The sequence below is a fragment of the Pantherophis guttatus genome, chromosome 7 (genome assembly GCF_059756535.1).
Source record: "Pantherophis guttatus breed Tessera chromosome 7, ASM5975653v1, whole genome shotgun sequence".
In the NCBI taxonomy this organism is placed as follows: Eukaryota; Metazoa; Chordata; class Lepidosauria; order Squamata; family Colubridae; genus Pantherophis; species Pantherophis guttatus.
The window spans coordinates 80,944,821-80,953,834 of NC_142069.1; the positions used below are offsets into that span (position 1 = coordinate 80,944,821).

The 9,014-nt window shown below is 44.0% G+C and overlaps 1 long non-coding RNA gene across 1 annotated transcript; it reads left to right on the forward strand.

The window, feature by feature from the left end:
• Positions 1 to 1,853: 1,853 nt before the first annotated feature.
• Positions 1,854 to 3,354, forward strand: LOC148112946 (uncharacterized). Its single transcript, XR_015728781.1, has 2 exons — positions 1,854 to 2,135; positions 2,637 to 3,354. It is a non-coding gene; the product is annotated as an uncharacterized LOC148112946 (long non-coding RNA).
• Positions 3,355 to 9,014: the final 5,660 nt, after the last annotated feature.

A 9,014-nucleotide genomic window follows, 5' to 3' on the forward strand; every position in this document is an offset into this window, starting at 1 on the left:
TTCCCAGTCACTTCTCGCCTGGCAAGGGGAAGGCGGGGGATGGAGATTCGCTCCATATTCCAGAGTGGGAGTGAAGCTTCATCTCTTGCTGGATCTTGTCGGCCCTTGTTGGTGCTCCGCGCATTTCCCCGAGAGAGATGCTTGACTTCCTCTCATTCCCAAGACACTGGCTGGCCCATTAGATGAGAGAGAGAGAGAGAGAGAGAGAGAGAGAGAGAGAGAGAGAAAATGAAAGAGAGAGAGAATGAGAGAGATAATGAAAGAGAGAGAATGAGAGAGAGAGAGAAAAAAAGAAAGAAGAGGGACAGAGAGGGAATCAGAGAGAGAATGAGAGAGAATGAGTGGGAGACAGAGAAAGAGAGAGGGGGAGAGAGAGAAAGAGAGAGGAGAGAGAGAGCCTGAAGGACCCCATCCCGTCACTGGGAGTCCAGGCGCTTCAGCAAGTGACGCACTGGATTCGTATTAGTGGTCCGCAGGATTTAAAATTAGGAACTTGGTAGTCCCTGAGATCCAAAAGGTTGGTCTATAGCAGTTTCTCAATTTTGGCAGCTTTAAGATGGGTGGGCTTCAACTCCCAGAATTCCCCAGCCAGGCATGCTTACTGTGGAATTCTAGGAATTGAAGTCCACCATCTTAAAGCTGCCAACATTGAGAAACACTGGATATAAGAAGATATATTTGAATGTGGCGATGTATTAGAGCTTTCTTTTTTGTAGACGATTTAAAAAGAGGGCGCACAATTTTTAATCGTCCCAGCTGAGCCCATCATTTTAATACGTTGCAAACACCTCTGAAACCACTTCTAAGAATGTGTGTAGAGAAGGTTGATACAGGAAGAACCAAGCATATGAGGGGTTTACCACCAACCTGAATTGAGCTCATGGCAACTTATAGAGCTCTTGAGGCATCTGAAAGCATTCAAGCAGACACCTCCTTTGGAAGGCTTGCTAGGATAATATTCAACCTATGAGAATTCTTGAACTTGGAAATGGCGGCTTGGATCTTTCAAAAGAGGCAGCTGCTTTAATGGGTCAAGGACAGGTGCCTCACCCATCTTTCCAAAGTTTTGCTCAACCCTAGTATCTAGACTAGCATTCTATTCTGGATTGCTTTTGAAAAAGCTAAGTAGGGTAGGACAAACTTGCATATGCGGGAAATCCCTGGGCTCTAGGAAATTCTCGTGACTTTTTCACTCCATTCTCACAACAGTTTAGCCAAGTGTCAATGGGAAACCCATCAATAATGCCAATTTAATCCTCAAGGATTAGGGCAATTCTTTTGGTGGTGGAGAAAGTCTTCGTGGTGGTTTCTGTTCATCAACACGGAGAATTATCTCCAGATTGACCATCTCCTAGCTCAATTAAAGGTAAAGGTAAAGGTTCCCCTCGCACATATATGCTAGTTGTTCCCGACTCTAGGGGGCGGTGCTCATCTCCGTTTCAAAGCCGAAGAGCCAGCGCTGTCCGAAGACGTCTCCGTGGTCATGCGGCCAGCATGACTAAACGCCAAAGGCACATGGAACACTGTTACCTTCCCACCAAAGTTGGTCCCTATTTTTCTACTTGCATTTTTTTTAATGTGCTTTCGAACATCTAGGTTGGCAGAAGCTGGGACAAGTAACGGGAGGTCACCCCATTATGTGGTACTAGGGATTCGAACCATTGAACTGCCAACCTTTCGATCGACTAACTCAGCATCTTAGCCACTGAGGTCAAGCTGGCTGGGGAATTCTGGGAGTTGAAGTCCGCCAGGCTTAATGTTGCCAAGGTTGGAGACCCCTGCTCTAGTCTCTTTCTCTTGCAAGCCTATCCTTTTATTTCTCCTCTTGATTTATTTTTTCTTCTTTTAACCAGTTCCCGGGCTGTAAGAGGACTTTTCTTCTTATCCCACGGCTGCTACGTTTGTTCAGGAGACTTTAGTGAGGGTCTTTGTTGAAAGCCTTTGAAAGTCCAAGTACACAATACCTCCCGGATCACTTCCATCGCACATGCTTGTTGACACTTTCAAAGAACTCGACAACATTCATGAGGCATAAAGGACCAAGTTGTGAAACCTGAAGCAGTAACCTGTTGGGTGGAGACAAATTGGGTATGCAATCAGCCGGAGGTATTCTAGCCTCTCAAAAGTGGTCACAAGTGAGTTTGGATAGCTCTTTATTTATTCTACTTTATCTATTTAATGTATTTTTGAGTTGCCCTTGCCACTCAAGGGGTGCTTGAGACATTCTGGCTTCAAAAGTGCACACATCTCTCCGAGGTCTGTATTTGTAGACACCTTTTAAGAATAAGATTACTAAGCAATGGCTGGAATTACTAAAGGAACATTAACTGATTTAATGAGCTTTTAGCAGTTTCACTGTCTGTAACCTGGTATTAAAGAAAAGTAGCAGGCACAACAAAGTTCAGAGGGTCATCTGTCTTTAGATGGATCCCAAAATATTTATTGTTAACAGAACCTCTGTCAGAGTAGGTACTTCCATGTCTAACAGCTTGTAGACCCTATACCATTTCAGGCAAATGGCTCTCCAGCCTCTTCTTAAAAATCTCCAGTGATGGAGCATCCACAATTTCTGAAAACAAACTGTTCCAACTGATTAATTGTTCTATACATGCTGATTATCCTTTATCTATTCGCAGGTATAACTTCCTTACCCTTAATACTCTCCAAAGCAAAAGAATGTACAAGAATGTACAAGAATAAATCGGAGAAATGTTGGAAGTGTCATCAGACTCCGGGTTCATATTACCATATGTGGTGGACATATGCGGATGCCAAAAGATATTAGACTAAAATCCACACATGGCTGGAAAAAATGACAAAGAAGCACATTGACTTTAAACCAGAGATATTTTTATTAGGGATCTTACCAGAAACATACAATAGAAAATTGAGATATTTAATTGTGAATGTTTTAATGGCAGCTGGAATTGTATTTGCTAAAAACTGGAAAGGAGAGAAGATACTCACGGATGACGATGTTGTTAAGAAAATTTTGGAGTGGGCTGAAATGAGTAAATTGACATTTGAAATTAGGGAACAAGAAGACAAGCAATATTATTTGATATGGGATTTATTTTATCAATGGTTAGATAAGAAAGCATGGAAATGAAATATGAACTATGAAATGGATAAAATAATAAAATATATAAAGAGGGGTTTATTTCCCTTATGGAGGATAAACTACTGTCAAATAATTGGTAAATGAGAATAATAATGTAATAAACTGTCGGATAGAGGATTAAGCACAAAAGATCTGTAAACGATCAATACACTTTCTGTAATTGTAGTGGATGATAATTGTATTATGTTTTAAGTTTTGTTTAAAAATAATTTAAAAAAAAAATACTCTCAAAAGCAGTGGTCGGTTTCAAAATTTTTTACTACTGGTTCTGTGGGTGTGGCTTGGTGGGCATGGCATGGCTTGGTGGGTGTGACTTGGTGGGTGTGGCAGGTGAAGGATACTGTAAAATCTCCATTCCCTTCCCACTCCAGGGAAAGGGTACTGCAAAATCTCCACTCCCACCCCACTCCAGGGGAAGGGTACTGCAAAATCTCCATTCCCACCCCACTCCAGGGGAAGCATAGTGCAAAATCCCCATTTCCTCCCAATCAACTGGGCCAGTCAGAGGTGGTATTTACCAGTTCTCCGAACTACTCAAAATTTCCGCTACCGGTTCTGCAGAACTGATCATAACCTGCTGAAACCCACCTCTGCTCAAAAGGCAGTTTAGGGTTCTAGGAATTGTATTTATATCCTTTTTCTATCTTAGAATCAAAGGAACCATCTAACGCTGGATTGCATTCCCCCGCCCCTTCCAGATGATTGGCTACAAGTTAATTACTCTACCCGATGCTTTAGAATTTGAGAAAGCAGAGCCATGACCTGGATAACTGAGAATCTCCCCAAGACCTTTAGCGATGCACTTTGGGATGAACGCCCTTCGAATGGTGCAGGAGTACGAGCGGATTTCCAGAAAAATTGCAGGCTACAGGAACCATTCGCACTTCAGTTTGAGATGCAGACAGCACAGACTCGTCCCCAACAGCCTGCATCTGTGTTCAATCCTGACGGGACACAGGGCAGAGGAAAAACATCCTGCAGAAAGCACAGCTCCACAACACACTCCCTTCAGCAGTTCCAAGAAGGCTTCCAAGAAGTGGTATTCAGCTGGTTCTATCTGGTTCGGGCAAACCAGTAGCGGTGGCTGCTGGAGGCTCCACCCACCCGCCCAGACGTCATCACATCCTGTTTTTGACGCTCTGTGCATGCATGGAAGGCTCTGTGCATGTGTGGAAGTGGCGCGTGTGCTAACATTTACGAACCGGTAGCGAAGATAAATGAATACCACCCCTGCTGCACACCCATTTGCACCACTCTGAGGACACAGACCAGTGGTGGGTTGCCCCTGGTTCAGACCGGTTCGCAAGAACTGGTAGTAAAACCGGCAAGAGACTCTGCCCACCGCCCCGGATGTTGTCATAGGCGATCATGCACAGAAGCTCAGCTTGAGTGCGAGTGAAGGGAGTATGCGCGCACCAGTGGTGGGTTTAAAATTTTTTTACTACCGGTTCTGTGGGCGTGGTTTGGTGGGCATGGCATGGCTCAGTGGGGGTGGCTTGGTGGGCATGGCAGGGGAAGGATACTGTAAAATCTCCATTCCCTCCCCAATCCAGGGGAAGGATAGTGCAAAATCCCCTTTCCTCCCAATCAGCTGGGACTCAGGAGGCAGAGAATAGATGGGGGTGGGGCCAGTCAGAATTTTTACTACCGGTTCTCCAAACTACTCAAAATTTCCGCTACCAGTTCTCCAGAACTGGTCAGAACCTGCTGAAACCCATGTCTGGCGCATGCAACCCCATTGCGAACCTATAGCAAAGGTTAGTAGAACCCACCCCTGACACAGACAAACCTCCAAGTGGCCTCAATGACTCTCTAAAAAGGATGCAAATGACCAGCTGTCTGCAAGGAGTATTAATCCTTCCATTCCCCACCATCCAGTCAGAGAGGAAGAAGCTTCTCGGATGAGAAGCGAAATGTAAATTTTGCTAGGAGATGATTTGGAATAATTTCTGCTTGTCTAAGATCATGATTTACTATGGCTGCAAAAATAGCAGGCCCAGTCTGCAGTTAGGAATAACAATTGAATTCTACGTAATTCCAGAAGAAATTCATTGGTGTACAAGAGAAATTGAGGAACTTACGTGCTGCAACAGGTTTCCGTCTGTGGCTACTTCAACAGAGGCCACAAACAACTTTTAATCCACCGATGACATATTCTGTTCATACCTGAAATATTGTTGAACACGGCACTAAGAGCAACCATTACCAAAAATAAATAAATAAATAAATAAATAAAAAATCCAGTAGGTGTAATTCCAGGAAATGATTGCGAAAGAGCCTTGGTGGCGCAGCGGACTAAAGTGCTGTTAAGTAGCACTTAGCTGCCAGCTGCCTGCAATTACTGCAAGTTCGAATCTCACCAGGCTCAAGGTTGACTCAGCCTTCCATCCTTCCGAGGTAGGTAAAATGAGGACCCGGATTGTGGGGGCAATAAGCTGACTTTGTATAAAAAAGAACACCACTTGGGGGGGGGGAAAGTCCTACTAAGCAGGTATATACAAAAGTATGAAGGCTATTGCTTAATGCATTGTAAGACACCCTGAGTCTCCGGAGAAGGGCGGCATATAAATCGAACCAATAAATAAATAAATGGACAGAGAACCTGTTGAGTTTCTGCCTGATCAATCATGATATTTGCTGGAATCCCAATGCCAATAGGAGAAGTGAAAGATGCAGCCCTAAACAGGGGATGGCACCCGGATTAATCACGGCCTCATGAATTAATCTTGTTTGGTGGACTATTATATTTGGCAGATTATTATATTCTCTGCCTTGAGTTATTTGTCAAAAATATTAATGGCAGGATATGGATAAACCATTAATTAATTAATTAATTAATTATTAATTAGTTAATTCCAATAACATTACTGTTCTATGCAACTCATCCCAGTTATTTTTATTTCCCCTTCGAGGTCAGTTAAAATGGTGAGTTATTATTTATTAAATTTATATGCCACCCAACTCTCTGGCAAGCGGCTCTGGAATTGTAGGTGGTATTGTTGCAGAGTTTGGCCATTTCTCTAAAATGGGGGTCTCCAAACTTGGCAAGTTTGAGTCTTTATTTATTTTATTTTTATTTATTTGTCAAGCATGTATAAGACAACAGATATAAGTATAAACATGATTATGAATACAGGATAAGGATATGAATAAATGAGGACAGTAGGACAGGGATGGTAGGCATCCTGGTGTGTTTATGCACGCCGCTTACAGACCTTCTAAGAATGGGGTGAAGTCAACAGTAGGCAGTCTAAGGATAAAGTTATGGGGGTTTGGGGAAGTAACCACAGAGTCAGGTAGTGCATTCCAGGCACTGACCGCTCTGTTGCTGAAGTCGCATTTTCTGCAGTTGAGTTTGGAGTGGTTTACCTTAAGTTTGTATCTATTGTGTGCTTGTGTATTGTTGTGGTTGAAGCTGAAGTAGTCATTGACAGGTAGGACGTTGTAGCAGATAATTTTATGTACTACGGTTAGGTCAGGCCGAAGGTGGTGTAGTTCTAAGTTGTCTAAGCCCAAAATTTCAAGCCTGGTGGCATAAGGGATTCTGTTGTAAGCAGAGGACTCTTCTCGTGAAATACCTCTGAACAGCCATGCTGGCTGATGCATTCTGGGAGTTGAAGTCCACAAGTCTTAAACTTGCCAAGTTTGGAGATCACTCCGTAAAAAAAATCTGAGGGTTTTAATTAGCTAGCAAAGAATATTATGCATCTCTGACTTGCCTGCAGTAGGAAATTCTATATGTATCCCAGAATGGGGGCATTTCTGCGGAGGGGTTTTCAAAAAAGCCAAGATGTGGTCCACAATCAAGTGACTAAGGCCTCGCCCTTCTTACATATGCCACATCCTCAGTCACCCCTAAGCAAAACATTTATATGTCTACGGCACAGATGACTTGCATTCCAGTTCTGAGCTCTTTTATAGCACAAAAGAAATGGCCTCATAATGCCCTCTCCAAACCAAAGGGTTGTATTTATTATTACCGTTATTAATGAATTTTTATTCAACTTCGGAATTCCCCTACTCTTTTTGGCTGACGGCAACTTTGCACTTAAATGAAGACAAGGGCGGCCTTTACTTCTAGTGTCTTACAGTGTCAGATCTGTATTGTGTGAATCTAAAACTGTAACGGACATGTATCGGCAGTGTCCACAAACTGCATTTGTCAATTTTAGTTCTGCTATGGCTGATTGAATTGAGCGGGTTATTCCAGCCCAAGCTGTTGCCTAACCACTTTACGCTGGTTTTCATTTTGAGAAAACCAAAATCATAAACAACGAAGGAGGAGTTGTTGCCTATCTCTGCAAAAATGCAGATACTTACAGAGAATTGTTTCTCAAAGAGTCAGGAATTGTTTTAGTTGAAAAGAACAATACCCTTTACACAATGGTGGGATTCAAATAATTTAACAACTGGTTCTCTGCCGTAATGACCGGCTGGGTGGGCGTGGCCATGGTGGGCGTGGCCAGGGGGTGTGACAGGCAGCACTAGGCCTCCTGCACCCTCCTGGGAACAAAAACGGGACGTGGGGGTTAGGGGTAGAGTTAGGATTAGGGTTGCACTGCCTCCTGTGCCCCATTTTGGGCTAGTAAGTCTCCCTGCAGCCCCCTGGGAGCAAAAAAAAAGCTTCTTCAGCTCTGACTGGATGGTGGGGAATGGAAGGATTTATGTGCCTTGCTGAAAGCTGGTCATTTGCATCCTTTTAGAGAGCCGTTGAGGCTGCTTGGAGGTTTGTCGGTGTCCTCAGGGTCACCTGAGTAGTGCAAATGGTTCCTGTAGTCTACAATTTTGGGAAATCCGTGACCCTGAGGACACAGATAAACCTCCAAGTGGCCTTAACGACTCGCTAAAAGGATGCAAATGACCAGCTTCCCATCCAGTCAGAGCTGAAGAAGCTTCTTGGATGAGAAGTGAAACACCTTCAAAGGGAAAAAAAAACAAGACAAGTTGCCTCCTGAAAAAGCACCTTTGGGACAACCATGACCTGGATGATTTATTATTTATTTATTTATTTTGTCGCATTTCTATGCCGCCCAACTCCCAAGGGATTCTGGGCGGCTTACAACAGAGAATAAAACGATGCAACAATATCCCATACAAAAGTTAAAAGAAGACATTAAAACATTAAAACGTTAAAACACATAAACTCCAATTGGTGGCCGGGTCTCGCAAGATCACTATAACAAGATCAACGGCCCCAGGCCTGCCGGAAGAGCCAGGTCTTCACCGCTTTCCGGAAGGCCAATAGGGTGGGGGCGGTCTGGACTTCAGGAGGTAATTGGTTCCAGAGAGCCGGGGCAGCCACAGAGAAGGCCCTCCCCCGCGGGCCCGCCAGCCAACATTGTTTAGCTGACGGGACCCGGAGGAGATCGACTCTGTGGGATCTTACCGGTCGCTGGGAGCTATGTGGTAGAAGGCGGTCTCGAAGATAGCCTGGCCCTGAGCCTCTCCATAGACTTCTAGTCTCATGACTGAGTCTCATGACTGAGAATCTCCATAGACTTCTAGTCTCAAAGTGGTTTCAGCCTCTACCTTCGCTTGTCTTGATTGTCATTTTACCTTCTCTGTTTTGGAGAATTGAGGCCAGAATTTCTTTGGCTGAGCAAGGTCGTTGGTAAGTGACTGATTTTATGACCCTTTTTTGCCACAGCTCTTAAGTGAATCACCATACTTATTGAGTGAATCATGAGGTTGTTAAGCAAATCCAGTTTCCGCCACTGACTTCACTTGTCGGACGCTATCTGGGAAGGTCACAAACAGCAACCACATGACCCCGAGATGCGTCATAAATACATGCCGGTTGCCAAGCGCCTGAAGTTTGATGACGTGAATGTAGGCATGCTGCAACCGTCGTAAGTGTGAGGACTGGTCATAAGTGACTTTTTCCAGTGCCTTT